Source organism: Lissotriton vulgaris, unplaced genomic scaffold, assembly GCF_964263255.1.
Source record: "Lissotriton vulgaris unplaced genomic scaffold, aLisVul1.2 SCAFFOLD_336, whole genome shotgun sequence".
Taxonomy (NCBI): Eukaryota; Metazoa; Chordata; class Amphibia; order Caudata; family Salamandridae; genus Lissotriton; species Lissotriton vulgaris.
Window position 1 is genome coordinate 633,058 of NW_028249992.1, and position 17,099 is coordinate 650,156.

At 46.0% G+C, this 17,099-nt stretch overlaps 1 long non-coding RNA gene across 1 annotated transcript; it reads right to left on the reverse strand.

The window, feature by feature from the left end:
- Positions 1–1,480: 1,480 nt before the first annotated feature.
- Positions 1,481–16,799, reverse strand: LOC147663431 (uncharacterized). The gene is made up of 2 exons (XR_015305313.1): positions 16,656–16,799; positions 1,481–2,170 (listed from the first exon to the last, which is right to left on the reverse strand). It is a non-coding gene; the product is annotated as an uncharacterized LOC147663431 (long non-coding RNA).
- Positions 16,800–17,099: the final 300 nt, after the last annotated feature.

Sequence of the window (17,099 nt, forward strand, 5' to 3'; positions counted from 1 at the left end):
TCAAGTCCTACACTGGCTCCCAATCCGAGAACAAGCCCAGTTCAAGCTGGCCTGCATTACCTATCAGGCCAGGATCGGCACAGCCCCTGCCTTTATCTCCTCAGAAATCAAACCCTACGCCCCGGTGAGGGAGCTGCGCTCATCCACCCAACAACTGCTCATAGTTCCTCGCTTTAAACGCAAAAAGTGGGGAGGCATGAAATTTTCTACACTAGACCCTGCTTTTTGGAACTCTCTCCCTGCTCACCTCAGATCCTGCGCCCAATACACTCTCTTCCGTAAGGCGCAAAAAACTTTTCTTTTTTCACAACCCTTTTCTACTTAATTGTCTCTTCCTTCTTCCCCCTGTCTTCTAGCCCTCCTGGACTCAGTACTTCATAGCGCCATGAAACCGCCAGGTGTACGAGCGCTTTATAAATATTTTAGACTCACTCAAACTCAACTCCTGGCTTTAGGTCTAACCCAGTGGTGATCGAGTGTGGTGTCCCCCAGGGACCATGGTGCAAGGGTGCCTGCATTGCAGGGATGATTATTTTTGTGCAGGAATGCACACCTTCCTTCACAAAAACATTAATTGATGGTGTTTTCCTCAAAATGCAGCACACATAGAGCAACAAATGAGGAGAAATAAAGGTATTTTTCCTCGTTGAGCCACTTTAACACCTCCTTTGGAGAGGTGTTAGACTCGGACACATTCCCAGATTTACGAAACCTTGTAAATCTGGGAATGCATCAGAATCCATGGGCATTGTGTGGGAACACCAATAGCAACACCCATAGAATGCCCCTTTCATGCAGAGTAATGTGTGAAAGAGGGCCATATTTACGAGTCCATGAAAAGCCATGCAGGGTGGCTTTGTGTGGCCTTGTAGATATGGCTCAGTATTGTGTGCCACTGGAGCGTTAAAAGTGATGCTCCGTTGGCACATGGGCCTTGTAAATATGTCCTGGAATATGTTTGTTTTTACAAGCCCTCTATAACTTTCGGGTCAGCCAATCAGGCCGTTCTTTTTTTTTTTACCAGAATTCGTATGAGAAGAAGTCCTCCCTTTCTTGTCTCAGTCAGAACTTTTTCTAACCCTTAGATATGCCAGGATAATAATAAGTACTAAAGAAAGTGAAACTATTCATCCCAAAAAGTAAAGTGACTTAGAAATGCAGTTCAAGCACTCAAAATTTTAATTCTGGATGGTGGTCATGCCCTGTTCCATGCCTTTCGATCTCAACACTTGCCACCCTTAAGGGCATCCTCCATGCTTCTTCAAGGGCCTGAAGAAATATGATCACATCACACCCATCCTGATGGACCTCCATGTAGTCTCTTTGCTGGCCAACACCATCTTCAAAACTAACTGGGTCATCTACAAAGCTATCAATACTGGCACCATTGATTGGCTGAATGATCAAGGAAGGATCTGCTCCTCTACGCATGCTGATCTCAAAGCATGCCCTGCATCGTTTGCAGAGACACAGGCAATGGTGTGTTTAAGTTTTTATTTTCAACACAGCAAAATTGGACAGTATGGATACATGTCTTTCATTACCCACTCTATTTATATTTCACTGTAAACATTAGATACATACAAAAAGGAATTGTCTTTATTTACACACTGTTAACATAACTAAAAGAATCAAAGCGATACTTCAGAGAAAGCAAGCAGTGGAATCAACTGAAGGTAGTTCAGATATTGATTGACTATTGATCTTGCCGAGTCTATACTTTAGCTGTGTAACTCCATGATTGCCCTTAGCTCTTGAAGAACACCTAAGGTGAAGCAGTGACATTGATAGTAACTCCATAGGCCAAGCAAATTCTTGTGATTTTGTGGAGTTGGCTGCAGTTAGCTCGGGTGCTTCGATGTTTGGAGCTTCTTGGAATCGCCTATGGGGCGGTTCCTCTGGGCTCTACCTCCCGGCTGCCATACAGCTTCTCCAGGTCCTGCCCCCTCATGTTTGCATCGCTGAGGATGTCTTTGATGATGTTCTGGATGTTGCGACTGAGGACGGTAGGTACCGCTGCAGGTGGGACACAGGCAAGGGTGGGTTGCGGGGGCAGCGAGCAGGACAAGAGCCATCTCGGCGATGAAGCAGTCATCCCACAGAGGTGGGCATTAAAGTCTGGCAGAGAGCAGGGAGCTTGCTTAGGAACACATCTCTTCTCAAGGTGCACCTGGTGGAAGAGAAGAAACCATCATTAGTGAACGCCTAAATGGACCAGCCGACTGTAGCTGCACCTAAACCCTCTGTCGACTTAAGATGGCGTCTACCTTCTGCGTTCTCTCTTTCCGTTTTCCCATGCTTCGTCCTAAGGGCTCTCAAACATCTACTGGCAGTATGGACCATGCATCCCCAGCATTCAATGACTCTCACCATCCCAAGAACAGTGCCAGCATTTCACGTGTGCCCTGTATTATTTGCACATATTGTCTTGAGGTTACCAGTTTTCTTCATAGTGAACAATCACATCCAAGCATCAGAGCCCTTCAGATAAATGTTTTTAAAGAAACAAAGTATAATAAAGATAATAACAAAGCAACATTTAGCAATGCTGCGGTATGTGGAAATGTAATTGCACAGCCATCTAACACTCTCCCCTTCCATCTGCCTCACTCAACAGATCTCCAACATCTCTTCTTTATCAGTGCCAGCTCCCCTAGACTTGTCTCTCCTCCATCTGTTTCTCTCCCTCCATCTTTGCATCTCCTCTTTGCATCTCCTCTTAGAATGCTGCTCTCCTACTCATCCACTGCAGGTACCGGTTTCTAGCTCCAAATCTCCCAGAGGGTTTATATTTACCAGAACTTAAATATTTTAATCAATTAACCAAAGAATGGAGAAATACAAGCCTATACTATTAGGCAATAGTTAGGTTCACAGATGGATCACATTGGAGTTCCTAAATTAGCAAACACATGAACCAAAACAGATGCAATACATCAAAAATGCTGTGCCAAAAACTCATCTTCTGGTCTACTACTGGTTTACCACTTGGACCTAAGGCAGAAACAGGGCAGCGCTGAGGTGACATTAGCTTCTTTTCCATCCGCTGCCTTCAGATTCTGGAGCAAGAAAGCAACAAACCGCCCTACCAGGGCAGAGAAACCTGAACATTGCTCCCATCAGGTCACCTGCGACTGCTCTCTACAGACGCGTGCCATGGCCAAGCGTCACTAGCTAGTCTGGACCAGAACGGTGGCTTGGGCTCTGAAGGCTTGGCTGCGGAGGGACACACGGGCAGAGGGTGACCTGCACAAGCTGAAACCAACGGATAGCTGTAGGCGGCCCACCTCAATGTATCTGCCCTAACCTTCTCTTTGGTCACAGTACAGAAGCCAGTCTCCAACCCTAGATGATACCCAGGGTCTACAGTGGCCGTAAGTCCAAGGTGAGGACAGACTGCCCTGGCTTCACCCGTGGGTGGACGAGGGCGGTAATGAACAGACCACAAACAGCGACTTTTACGGATAACCCTAGCACATCAGACTGCCTACTTCTCGACATCTACACGTGGATTCCCCAGACACCTGTTCGCCAGGCGACCCGTTTGCTTCTCCCTTAAGAATGAGTAAATGACCACTATGGATTCAAAACCACGCCGCCCGGCACTGGGTGCTTCCTCCATGCGCAGACAAGGACTGAGTGTCAGCCCTTCTCCATCCCCCCCTAAGGCCACCTTGAAGGCCTGCATCTAGTGAAACCCTTCCACCCCTCTCAGGCACGCAGGCAGACTGCACACTCAAAAAGCAGAGGGTACCGGTGGGAGCGGGCTTGATGCTGGTAGGGGGGGGAGAGAGGGGGGAGAACAGAAGTGCAGCAGAAAGTTACCAGAGGCAGGACTGCATGCCAGGTCTGTCACCATATTTGCTCCCCTCCATCTGTGTCTCCCCTAAATTGTCTCTTCTTCAGTGTCTTAGGGCCCGATTCACAGAATTAACTTAAGACAAAATCCTAAACTTACTACTTTTGGTATTCACAGAAGTTAGGATTTTGTCTTAAGTTTGTCTTAAGACAGACTTAAGACAGACTTAAGTTAGGATTTTGTCTTAAGTCCGTCTTAAGACAAACTTAAGACAAAAAGTAAGTTTAGGATTTTGTCTTAAGTTAGTTCTGTGAATCGGGCCCTGTGTCTCCCCAACTCATCTCCCGCTTCGCCTGTGTGCCAGATGCCCTTCTGTGTCACCCACTTGATTTGTGTATCTCACTTTCTTCTAGCTGCCTCAACAACCTGTGTCGCCTTCTCCATTAGTGTATACCCCCTTACATGAGCCCTCCCCCCCCCTCCATCTGTGTCTCTCCCTCTGTCTGGCAGTTACAGACACAGGCTGAGGCACTAGACACATTCTGGGGTGCACAGACACAAAGCTCGCACCCCAGCAGAGCAGAGGCCCGAAAGGCATTGTCCACACCCGCGGGGACCTGGGCGGAGCCACCCACAGCCCCACCAAGCAGGCGTGGGTGTATCTGGGAGGGCTTCAACAATATTCTGCAGGGAAAATGGTGAGGTCTCTGTGCCTTGGGGGGTCTGACAGGTGGGGGGTAGAGTAGCGCAGTGCCTGTAGGCCTCTCCTGTACCTCAGGGCAGGGAAGGGAAGGGATTCCTGTCCCTGTCCTTCTGGGGGATTCTCCCCTTCCTCTGCTCCTGGTATAGTCTTTGAGGCAGTGTGTGCCTCTTGCCCTGCTCCAGGAGATGGCATTCCCCCCCTTTGTTATGTCTCTGCTCCTGGGAGAAGGCTACCTTCATCTCACTCACTGACCATATGCCTGTCTTTGTCCATGTACAGGGCTACAATGCCTGGAAACATAGGTTGCCCGAGTGACATATCCCTACCAGGTTCTGGCGATTACCACTCACTATTAAGAGGATGTTTCTTTAACTTACTTGACTGCATTTTAATTTATTTCACGTGGCTTCCCTGAAAATGTGGCATGGATGGCAACCCCAGTGGTGGTTCTTGATTTACACAAAACTGAGCCATGACAGACCGTACTTACTTGGGGATTGAGGAGGCTGGCCCATGGCTGTGCACAGGACTTAGGTCTGGCCGAGAAACAGCTTTAGCTTTCTCGCCAGCCACTTATTTAAAAACAAAAAAACTCACAATAAAATCCATGTATGTTTGTATATGCCTAGAGAGGCTTCTGCTCGGCCACCTTCATCGACTGATAGTTCATGTGTAATCCCTAACGCGCAGCATAGGTCAAGGGTCAGCACACTTCAGTTAATGCCTCTCTTCACTGTGATTGTATTTTGCTTGTGGTCGTGTGTACATCCCCCTGAAACGAACTTCACTCCGTATCAAGGCTGGCGGGCCGAATTCGGCAGCACGTTTTATTACTTTTAAGCTTTTAATGCCTGCTGCTTATGCTTTGAGAAAAAAATAAGAAAATCACACATTTTGCAAGCCAGAGCTATCGGCTTTATCAATGCCTGTTTTAACCATGTACATTAAGACACGTCATGCAGTGCGGATGAAAGAGTGTGGGACTGCAAGGCCTGGGCCAAGGGGACGGCAGGGCAGGATGTGAAGGGGCACAACCGAGTAAAACCGAGAGAACAACTGAGAGATCGGGCAGAGCAGCCCACTGGGCTGGGTCAGGTACAGGGGACCGATGAAGAGGGGGACACTGTCCTGTCCAGGACAAGGGCACTAGGACCCTGGGGCAGCGCAGGGGCGAGGGGACACCGGACACCACATCCGGTCAAGGGGTGGGGAGAGGGACACTCTGGTGCTGGACCTCGAGGCATGAGGTCGTGATCTGTACATGCTGTAAGGAACAAGAATAAAGGCATACCTGTACAACATTATCGTGTCCTGCGTGCTTTCCTGGGTCTGGAGACACGACATCTGGCGACGAAGGTTCGACGGACTGCATGCTGTGCCCATCGGAACATCGCGATTGAAACCAGGAGCCCACCCTGGATTGCGTCGTGGTCAAAAGGAAGAGGGAAGAGTGAAGCGCCATCCAGAAGAAAGCAGCGACGTGGGAGCCCACCCCGACCGCCGCGAACGAAGAAGAAACGAATCCGGTAAGCGCCAGCCAAAGAGCGCGAGTTTCAAGGAATAAAAGAAAAGCCAGCGCGAGCTCTCGCGAGAGTCTCGGCGGCCATATTGGGGCCAGGTGCGAGGGCCAATAGGGACGAAGAACAATCGCGGCGGCCATTTTGAGGTCAGGCTGCATCGCGATTGGCCGCGAAGTCCCGCGAGAAGACGGCGGCCATCTTAGAATCAGGCTGTACAAGCCAATAGGAACAGAGAACCAGCGCGGCGGCCATCTTAAAGTCAGGCAAAGGGCGAAAAACATCAGAAAGTGCCGATCAAAGAGGAGAAAAGGCACAAAGAAGGACAAATAACGACAACAAGTGGGCATAAATACATAAATACATGTACATAAGAGAAACACCAGAAGAAAAGGGGCAAATAAAAGGACAAAAGAAAGAAAAGAAAGGAAATTAAGAAAAAGGCACAAACAAGCATATGCAAAGGCAAAAAGAGGCAAATTAAGAAAATAAGGGTTGAACAAGCAGCAATAGAACAAAGAACAGAAAAGAAGGTGACAGCACAACGAACAGGTGCAAATAAAGAAGATACAAGAGAACAAAGCACAGACAAAGAAGAAAATAAAGAAAAGACAAAGGGTGACAAGGACGAATAAGAGAATCGAACTAATGGAATTGAGCGCTAATAAAGCACAAGCAAAGACAAAAACAGTGAATAAGAGAAAAAAGACAACAAGTAAAAAGAAAGAAAGGAAAATAAAGACACATAAGAGAAAATAAAGACGACAAAGTGCTGACTAAAAAAGAAAGAGTGCCGAGTCAAGCACCAGGAAAAGAAAGGAGGACAAAAGAAAAGACAATAGCAGAAATAACAAAAGAGTGCCAGGAAGAGCACAGAGAATAGAAGAGTGCCGGAAGAGCACGGAGAATAGAAGAGTGCCAAGAAGAGCACGGAAAACAGAAGAGTGCCAGAAAGAGCACGGGAAACAACAAAAGAAAAAGATAATGGAAGAAATAACAAAAGAGTGCCAGGAAGAGCACAGAGAATAGAAGAGTGCCGGAAGAGCACAGAGAATAGAAGAGTGCCAGGAAGAGCACAGAAAACAGACGAGTGCCAGAAAGAGCACGGGAAACAACAAAAGAATACCAGGAAGAGCACACGAAAGAGTGTCAAGAAGAGCACAGAAAAAGAAGAAATGACAGACCCCAAGCCAGAAAGACAAAGTGCACAATACAGAAAACCACCACCATTCAACTTGTCAGAGCCACAAGTAGGAATAAGGTGGGAGAATTGGATCAGACATCTGGAGAGATACATGGAAGAGACTGAAGTGACAGAGGCAAAGAAACTGGGTCTATTACTAAATTCTGCAGGCGATGACATTGGGGACCTCCTAGTGACGCTACCAACAAAGGAAACAACTACTTATAAAAACTAAAGAAATGTTTAACAATGAAATTTGACCAGCAAAGAAATATTGATCTTGAAAGATACACTTTCGCAACTGCGTCTCAACAAATAGGCGAAACACCAGATGACTTTGCGACCAGACTGAGGAAACTTGTAACGCATTGTGAATTTGACAAATTCGACAACACACAAGCAATAAGATTGCGAATCATAGAAGGATGCCGTGACACGAGCTTCCGTGCAAAAATACTAAAAGAGCCAACATCACTAGAAAACATCCTGGCCCTAGCAAGAGCGGAGGCTAGAGCGACAGCAGACGCAAAAGAAACGGAGCGAGGAAAGTTCACAGAAGAAACAGCGCTGTGCCTGTTGAGCAACGTCACAACGCAAATGATGGGTCTCATGGCAACTGAAAGACTGGAAGAAGATGATGCCGTCACAAGCACCCCACTGAAGGGGCTAACAAACAAAGGAAAATGTTTCACATGGACCAAAGAGCACCACAAAGAATTGAAAGAGATCAGATTTGCTATGACGGCCGAGGACGACCAAGCACATGCTGACCGGGGACAGCGCAGAGAGCCAAATTCAGATGGCAACGAAATAGAACTGGTAGCAAACGCAGCAACAAAGGCTCAGGAAAAGAAAGGAAGACATGCGACGAAATGGAAAAGAAAGAAAGGAGGCATCGCGATGGTCAAAGAAGGACAAGCGAGGAAATGGAGCAACGAGATCCCCGGAGGCAAATTGAAGATGATAAAAGCAAAAGAACGGATGGCAAAGGCGGCAGTTTGGCCAGTATCACGTCACAGGGCACTTTTCGCATGTCAGCAAGGCAGACGCAAGAGAAGCGGAAAGGTCAAAGCAAGAACTATAGAAAGACACACAAAAGGAAGAAGCTCAAGCGGATATCAAAAAACAGCGATCAAGAAGGAAACACATGGAACCAAAGAGACTAATTGAGGAGGTGTAAACGAAGAGGCCTATGGGCCATCGAACAACATCTCTCTCTCTCTCTCTTTCTCTCTCTATCTCTCTCTCTCTTTCTCTCTCTCTCTCTCTTTCTCTCTCTCTCAAAAAAAAAAAAATGTTTGTTTTGCAACAAGGGGGAGATGTCCTGTCCAGGACAAGGGCACTAGGACCCTGGGGCAGCGCAGGGGCGAGGGGACACCGGACACCACATCCTTTCAAGGGGTGGGGAGAGGGACACTCTGGTGCTGGACCTCGAGGCATGAGGTCGTGATCTGTATATGCTGTAAGGAACAAGAATAAAGGCATACCTGTACAACATTATCGTGTCCTGCGTGCTTTCCTGGGTCTGGAGACACAACAGACACGGAGATGCGCCACGCGACAGGTGCAAGCAGCTGCAGAACATGTAACATAGGGATTGAAAACAACTGCGGGAAGTGGAAGGAAGTGGACCGACCTTGGAAGGGGCAAGAACGGAGGCAAAGAGGGAATAAACATGAACAGCACGAAAAACACACAATGTTGTGCGATGAAAGGAGACATAGGGGCAGATTTACAAGCCACTTTTGCGTCACTTTTTCCATGTTAAAAATGACGCAAAAGGGGCGCAAGGGGCTTGTAAATCTGCCCCACAGAGAGCAGAGTTAGAAATGTACAACAGAAAATAGAAACAAGCATTGGCAAATCTGATAGGTCTCGGCAATGCCAGAGCTATTGGCTTTGTCAATGTATTTTAGCCAGCTGTATAGAAGCACAGCAGCTGATTAGCATGGCTGAACGTCATGGAAAAAGCACTCTGACGCGGTCCATTTGCTTCTGTACTTTAAAACCATCTTATTCACCTTTATCAGATTCATACAAGCCAACATTTAAAACGTAAAAAGTGGGAGATTTTGAAAAGAAAAATCGGGGGATTATAGTTTACCAATTGAGATCTGGCATTTTAGGCGGGAGACAGCTATAATGAAGCCCTTTTTAGCTTCAAACATCAGGAGTGTCCCAATTGAGTAGGTTCTGTTGTCATGAATACATATTTTACTCACCTCAAATGCGTTGTAAGTTACGTGCAACAGAAACTCGCGCTGATTGAAGCCTCATAGAGCATACACATTGCCGAGCCTCATTTATCTTGCATCGCTGCCCTACGTCAAAACAAAAGGGCAGGAATGCGCCGTATCTATGTGATACCGCGCCTTCTTGTCGTTTTCCCCAGCGCTGGTGCACAATGGGCTGTTGTGCACCAATGCAGGCACCCTTGCACCAAGGTGCAAGGGTGCCTGCGTTTTGTAAATCTGGGTATGTGTCCGGTTCCATGAGTGTTGTGTGGGAACAACCACAGCAACACCCATGGAAAGTCCCTTTCATGCAGTTTTCTGCGTGAAAGGGGCACATATTTATAATTAAAGTGCCTTTATGTGGCCTTATAAATATGGCGTGGTACACTGCACCACTGGAACCTCAAAAAGATGACATTCTGGCGCCGCAAAAGTGCTGAAGAGGCCTTATCGACTTTAAGCATTGTATGTAACACGACAACAAGCACATTGGTAAAGACACTTCAGTTCTGCTGAGTAGAAGCTTGCAATTATGCTCATCCAAAATAATCCTATTTACATACTTCACCTTTTTGTTTACCTGTAGCCAGTGCTTTAAATGGGCAGCTACTGGCACTTTTTTATTTTGAGAGAGAGAGTACCAGCACTTCTCAAGCGAGACACAATACTTTTAATTGGAGATTTCTGGCACTTCTCAGAAACAAGTAGGTACTCTGGTACAGAGTACCTGCACTTCTATTTTTCCATTTCAAGCACTGCCCTCAGCTGCGCTATGAATCTACTGACCAACCCAGAGCAGAGCACCTTACGGTGACATGCTCCCCAAATATTCTGGACTTTGCATAATGTGTCTGGGGGCTTAGTGGACTAATGCAATCACTGTAGGGACCTGTGTTCAACCTCATGGTCACAGGTTCAAATCCCTGCGGGTCCACTCAGCCTTTCATCCTTCTGAGGTTAATAGAATGAGCACAATAAACATGTGTTATTCAGTGACAAGATACCCTTGGGTGAATGTGTGCTTTACAAATACACGTTATGTTATGTTATAACCCAGTCTGTGAAAGAATGCGTGCACAGGCATGAGGATGGAGCTGGAAAACATTTTGTTGTTCTGGCCAAATCGCCCAACCTCCATGGGCATAAAAACTGATTGTGATCAGGTGACTGGTGCTAATTTAAAGCGCTCCTTCAGTTTAGGTTGGCACTATATAAAAGTGCAAAAACAAACAATATCAGAGACAAGTGGTGTCATGGGTGCAAGCAGTGTTAGATCAGCACAAGTGGTTAATCTTCTCCTCAAAGTTACCCGGTTGTATGACGATCCATCGCGAACACTGCCATCGCGCGACTTCACATCGCGGCAATTTCACCGCAATGGTATTCACACCGGCCGTTTTTTCACCGCACGTCGTTGCAACGCCAATGCGGGCCTGTGATTAGATCGCGTGTCACATCGGCATCCATACATCGCACGACATGATAACGCGATGTTTGAGGCCACACTTCTAAAAATCATCACAGCCAAGTCTGCTTCATCTGTGAAAGGAAAGCACCAAGCTTGTAATGTGAGCCTGGTGTGGTCGCTTATGTTTTTCAGGTTTTTAATATAGCGCAAACATGAGCCGAAGGCGATCGCTTCTAATGAACACCAGTTACATTTACACAAGGTCATCTTCATTTTATTTATGTACAGGCAGATTAAGGGAACTGGCCAGAATCACAGGATGTTTAGCAACGCTGAGAATCGAACCTGGTCACCAAGGTTTGAAATCGGCAGCTCTGGCTGTAACGGGGTGTGGGGGAGGGGGTGGTCGGGAGCAGGTTTGGTGTGTGTGTGAATGGCATATGGATGATGGTTGGTAATATGGTGAAGCATACGTACGACGCAGCCGGAGGAAAGAACCAAACACTGATGCCTGGTGGGAAATGGGGCATTGATAGCTAAATCCAAACGTTGTATTTTATTTTGAGAGAAGGACATTGTTAGCAAAATCAAAACTCTATATTTTATTTTGAGATTGGTGAGAGGGGGACATTGTTAGCAAAGTCCAAACGTTGTATTTTGTTTTGATATTGGTGGAAAAGGGACATTGTTAGCAAGGTTTAAACTTTGTGTTTTGATATTGGTGGGAGAGGGTAATTGCTAGCAAAGTCCAAACTTTTTGTTTTGAGATTGGGGAAGAGGGGTATCACTAAGAAAGTCCGAAATTTGTGTTTTGGAATCGGTAGGAAAAGGGCATAGCTAGCAAAGTCCGAAAACTGTGATTTGACCACCCATCCATGCATCCATCCATACAGCCATCCATGCATCCATCCATCCATACACCCATCCATGCATCCATCCATACACCCATCCATGCATCCATCCATACACCCATCCATGCATACACCCATGCATCCATCCATCCATCCATCCATCCGCCATGCATTCACCCACCCATCCATCCATCCATCCACCCATCCATGCATCCATCTATACACCCTTCCATGCATACACCCATGCATCCATCCATCCGCCATGCATTCACCCACCCATCCATGCATCCATCCATACACCCATACACATATGATTTGGCACCTGCTTCTTACATATTTAGATCTGCGAGGCTGTCGACACATCTCATGTCGACACTTCTCATTAATTTTAATTAATATTCACCTGTCTCTTATAAATACTTACATCTGCACCATTCAAACATTTCTTTTAATATCACTGTAAATACATAAAAAGTAAATATAGCGCTGAACTTGTAAGTGAGCTAGCAGTCAGACCACACGTCCTGCTTGCATGAAATCATCGTTTCTTAAATATTGTCACGTCCTTCTGCCCTCTGTTTCCTGCTTTCATGAAATCTTCGTCGTCCTTATATGTTATCCCGTTTTGCTTTCATGAAATCATCGTTTCTTAATTATTGTCACGTCCTTCTGCCCTCTGTTTCCTGCTTTCATGAAATCTTCGTCGTCCTTATATGTTATCCCGTTTTGCTTTCATGAAATCATCGTTTCTTAATTATTGTCACGTCCTTCTGCCCTCTGTTTCCTGCTTTCATGAAATCTTCGTCGTCCTTATATGTTATCCCGTTTTGCTTTCATGAAATCATCGTTTCTTAATTATTGTCACGTCCTTCTGCCCTCTGTTTCCTGCTTTCATGAAATCTTCGTCGTCCTTATATGTTATCCCGTTTTGCTTTCATGAAATCATCGTTTCTTAAATATTGGCACGTGCTTCTTGGCACCTGTTTCTTGTTAAATCTTGCACACCTTTCATGAATTCGTCGTTTTCTGCCCTCTGTTTCCTGCTTGTTTCTTCTTAAATCTTGCACACCTTTCATGAATTCATCGTTTTGTGCCCTCTGTTTCCTGCTTTCATGAAATCATCGTCATCCTTCTGGCCATCCATTCACCACCCATCGTTTCAGTGTATATATGTTATCCCGTTTCACCCATCCATGTTAGGCCGTTTCCGTGTATATGTGTTATTTGTATGAAAAGGCCACTTTCTTCACCTTTAGTTGCCTCTTCAAGTCCCCATCATCTCGTGGCCACTTTCTTTCTTTCATTTTCCGTGCGTTGTAATGGCATAAGCTCCCGAGGTAAACAACATGGTTAAACCCCCCCAAAAAACGCTCACAAAAAAGCTCACGAGCTAATCAAAATAAATGAGAAACAGAAAAAAAAGCCGGGCTAACAAAGTAACAAAAATAAAGGGAAAGGGGTTGACAGAAACGCTCACACGCTCACATATCATGTATATAGACGGAAACAATTTACTATGCCAAAAGGCCACTTTCTTTCTTTCATTTTCCGTGCGTTGTAATGGCATTTTAACATCGCATGCCTTGTAATTGCATGCGATGTTAATGCCATCGCGCCGTTGTTGCATGCGCACTAAAAGACTCCGATGTGATCGACCATGCGATGTAAACATCGCGGTGCGACAGCACCGCGATGTATTTACATCGATGTAATTGGTGTTTCCCGCCACTGTCATGCCACAATTTCCGGGGAAGGGGAGAAAGAAAGAGGAGACACAAGTTATGCAATGCTCTTTTCCCTGGGGTTCTGTCGTGACGGAGAGGTTGGGATCCGACAGTGTGGGCGACTGACAGTAGGGCATTAGGACCCTGTGGGTCCTCAGGCAGAGTGACCAGGTCACCGGACACCAGATCCGGTGACGGGACAGGAAGGGGACAGACAATGACCAGGACAGAGACGTGGACGGACGTGGGGACGAGCAGCTGCACGATGTGTGAATAAAGAAATGTTAAACTAACCTGCGTCCTGTGTGTGGTGTACATCCCTGCGCACTGTAAGAACATGACAACTGGCGACGAAAGGTGGAGAAACGGATCGACGCGTGGATCGGCGTGTGTCCCGCACGTGCACCATCGTGAAAAAACCAGGTGCCCACCCTGGATGCGCCGCAAGTAACATGGTAGACGGGAAGAGCGACCCGGGAGCCCACCAGACAGCGACTGAAGAAAGCTGCAGCAGATCGCGGTAAGCGCTAAGAACAAGCGCGGGCCTTTGAAACAAGGCGCGAGGTCCCGCGAGAGCTTAGGAGTCTCGGCGGCCATCACTAAGTCAGGCGGCTGAGCCAATCAAAGAGGAGAATGCGTGAGGAGGCCATTATGAGGTCAGGAAAAGCGAGATTTCGATCGCGAAATCTCGCGAGATAACGGCGGCCATTTTAAATGGGACATTGGAGAAATAGGCCATAAGAAACAACGGGGCTGCCATTTCAAGGACAGGCGAAGAAGAAAATAAGTGAAAAGTACATTGAAAAAGAGATAATTAAAGGAAAGAAAGAGAAATAAAAGTAAACAGAGGTAGAAAGGGACAAAAGATCCCCACAAAAAAAATAACAAAGAAGAAAAACAAGGGGGCAAAAGAAGATAAAAGAGAAGAAATAAAGTACAAACACAATTTAGGCACCAGAGAAAAAGATGAAGAATAAAGAAAAAGGAGCACAACATAGCATACCAAAAGAAACAGAGACTCAAGAAAAGATCATAGGAAACAGCAGAGCAGCCACTTCAAAGACAGGCAAAGGGCAAATAAGAAGAATAACACAAGAAAAAAATGAAGAATAAAGGATAAACAAAGCGCAAAAAGGCGCACGAGTGGAAAAAAGAGCAATAAGACAAAAAGAAGACAGTGCAATAAGAAAAGAGAAAAACAAAGAAAATAAGTGAAATAAAGAGAAAGGACATAAACAAAAAGACAAATTGACAAAGAGAAACAAGGAAAATACATAAGAAATGAGCAAAAGAGAATGGAAGAAGCCAGAGAAGGCTAAATAAAAGACAGGAGAAGAAATAACAAAGAAAAGAAGAGAGGAGAAAGAGAAGTAAAATAACGAGGAAAGAAGGGACAAAGACTACCAAAGAAAAAGAAAGAGAAAAAGAGAACACGAAAGAAAAGAAAACAAAAGGAAAGATGTAAATATAAGAATAAGTCGCAGAAAGGATGCAAATATAAGAAAACAAGGAAATAAAGAAGAAAAAGACTAGGAAAGCCCAGAAGAGGCCGATTAAGAAAAGAAGGAAGGACAAATAAGAAAGAAGTAAAAAATAAAGGAAAAGCCAGAGATAAGGCCAAATAGAGGACAGAAAAGAGAAATAACAAAGAAAAGAGGGACCAAGACCCACCAAGAAAAAGGAAAGAAGAAAAGACAGAAAAGAGAAATAACAAAGAAAAGAGGGACAAAGATCACCAAAGAAACAGGAAAGAGAAAAGGAGAACATAGAAGAAAAGAAAACAAAAGGAAAGACACAAAGACAAAGGAAATAAAATGGGTAAAAAAGAGTAACGCAACAGGACTTTGGCGCAGGAGAAACAGCAGCAAAAGGAAAGGACAAAGACATACAATGAGCAGAGCGGACAGGCGCCACCAAGGAAGATCAAGGCAAGACACACCGCACGGCCAGGACCAAAGATGGTGAGACAGAAAGAAACAATATCGATATTCAGACAACCGGTTCTCCAAAGATTCACTGGTGGTGACGAAAGTGAAAGGATCGATGATAACGGCTGTCTCCGACCGACAACGAAGAACAAGGAAAAGATAGCGTTTCAAGGAGCTAAAGGCGGATGAAGAAGAAATGGCAGCGGCAACTGCAGCCACATGGAAGAAGGAAGATAGAGGACAAGGAAGCGATGGAGACACTAGATCACGAAGGACATTCAGTAAATAACAGAGACTCATTGAAGAGATGTAGAGTGACAAGTACTCTCTCTCTCTCTCTCTCTCTCTCTCTCTCTCTCTCTCTCTCTCTCTCTCTCTCCCTCTCTCGTTCTTGCACCTTCATCAATATAACTGTGAATGAGGACTATGATAAATGTGTCACGAACATTTGTTTGCAACAAGGGGGGAGATGTCGTGACGGAGAGGTTGGGATCCGACAGTGTGGGCGACTGACAGTAGGGCATTAGGATCCTGTGGGTCCTCAGGCAGAGTGACCAGGTCACCGGACACCAGATCCGGTGACGGGACAGGAAGGGGACAGACAATGACCAGGACAGAGACGTGGACGGACGTGGGGACGAAAAACCTGGTTCAAACAACAGGGAAGTGTGTGGGTGAGAGTGTACAGAGGGGGCAGGTGGAAGGGGACGGAGCAAGTGAAAACATGAGCACTCATATGGAATGCTTAAATCCAAATAAAAAAGTAGCTCCAAAAACAGGAGCAGTGGATGGACACAAGTACTTGGTCCATGCTCCTGGGGAGGGGGCATATGGGGAAGTTAAACACAAAGGCGTGAGTGGCATTCAAGTGAACAAATGGTAAGCCCATGGATGGGCTGTAGCGCACTAATTGTACACAACATGTCTCGAAGAGACAGTGCAGGTGCTGCCTAGCCAGGAAAATCACAAGAGACATAACAGCAAAAATAAAATAGAAAACAGATGTAAAGGGCGAACTAGAAGAACACAGAAAAATAACAAGCTGTACTGTATATATTAAAGGACTATGTGTAATCTGCAGCTCACTGGTTACATGATTTGCAGTATTTCAGTGGACTCGAATATTAACTGTAGAGAACAACATATAGCGTGCAACTCATGGGTTGTAAGAGAGAGAGAGAGAGCATGATGGAGAGAGAGAGAGAGAGAGAGAGAGAGATAGAGAGTCCCTGGTGCCCGCCACCCCCTTGCGTCCAAGATCACACATTTCCTGCATATTGTTTATCACTTCGATCTCTTGCCACTCACCTCGTTCTTCAAGGCAGGGGCGCAGACCATCACTTCGGCTAGGTAGACGGTGGTCCTCGGGGGTCAAGGGATCACTTCCGGATCGAGAGCTGCTGGGCCTTAGCTTCCAGTGGTGCATTGAGTGTGACAGCGCGAGTCGCAGTCTTATTAATACCCTGGTGTCAGGAAAGTACCGCGCAGAAAGCGAAAGAGAAAGAGATAACTTGGCATCCAAACAAAATAACAAACAGCCATGCTCTGGAAAGTACGGTGAATTATGGGGAAAAGTCAACACACCAAGCATGAGCGGGGGCTGCCCCTGGGACGGAGGGGCTCCCACTCCCAATGAAACACTGATTAGACATATGTGAGCATCTTCAGACAAAACGCTAATAAATAACACTTGTGTAATACAATATATGCGGTTGTGGGTGGCATGCAGAACAAAGGAAAGCGAGAAAGAGG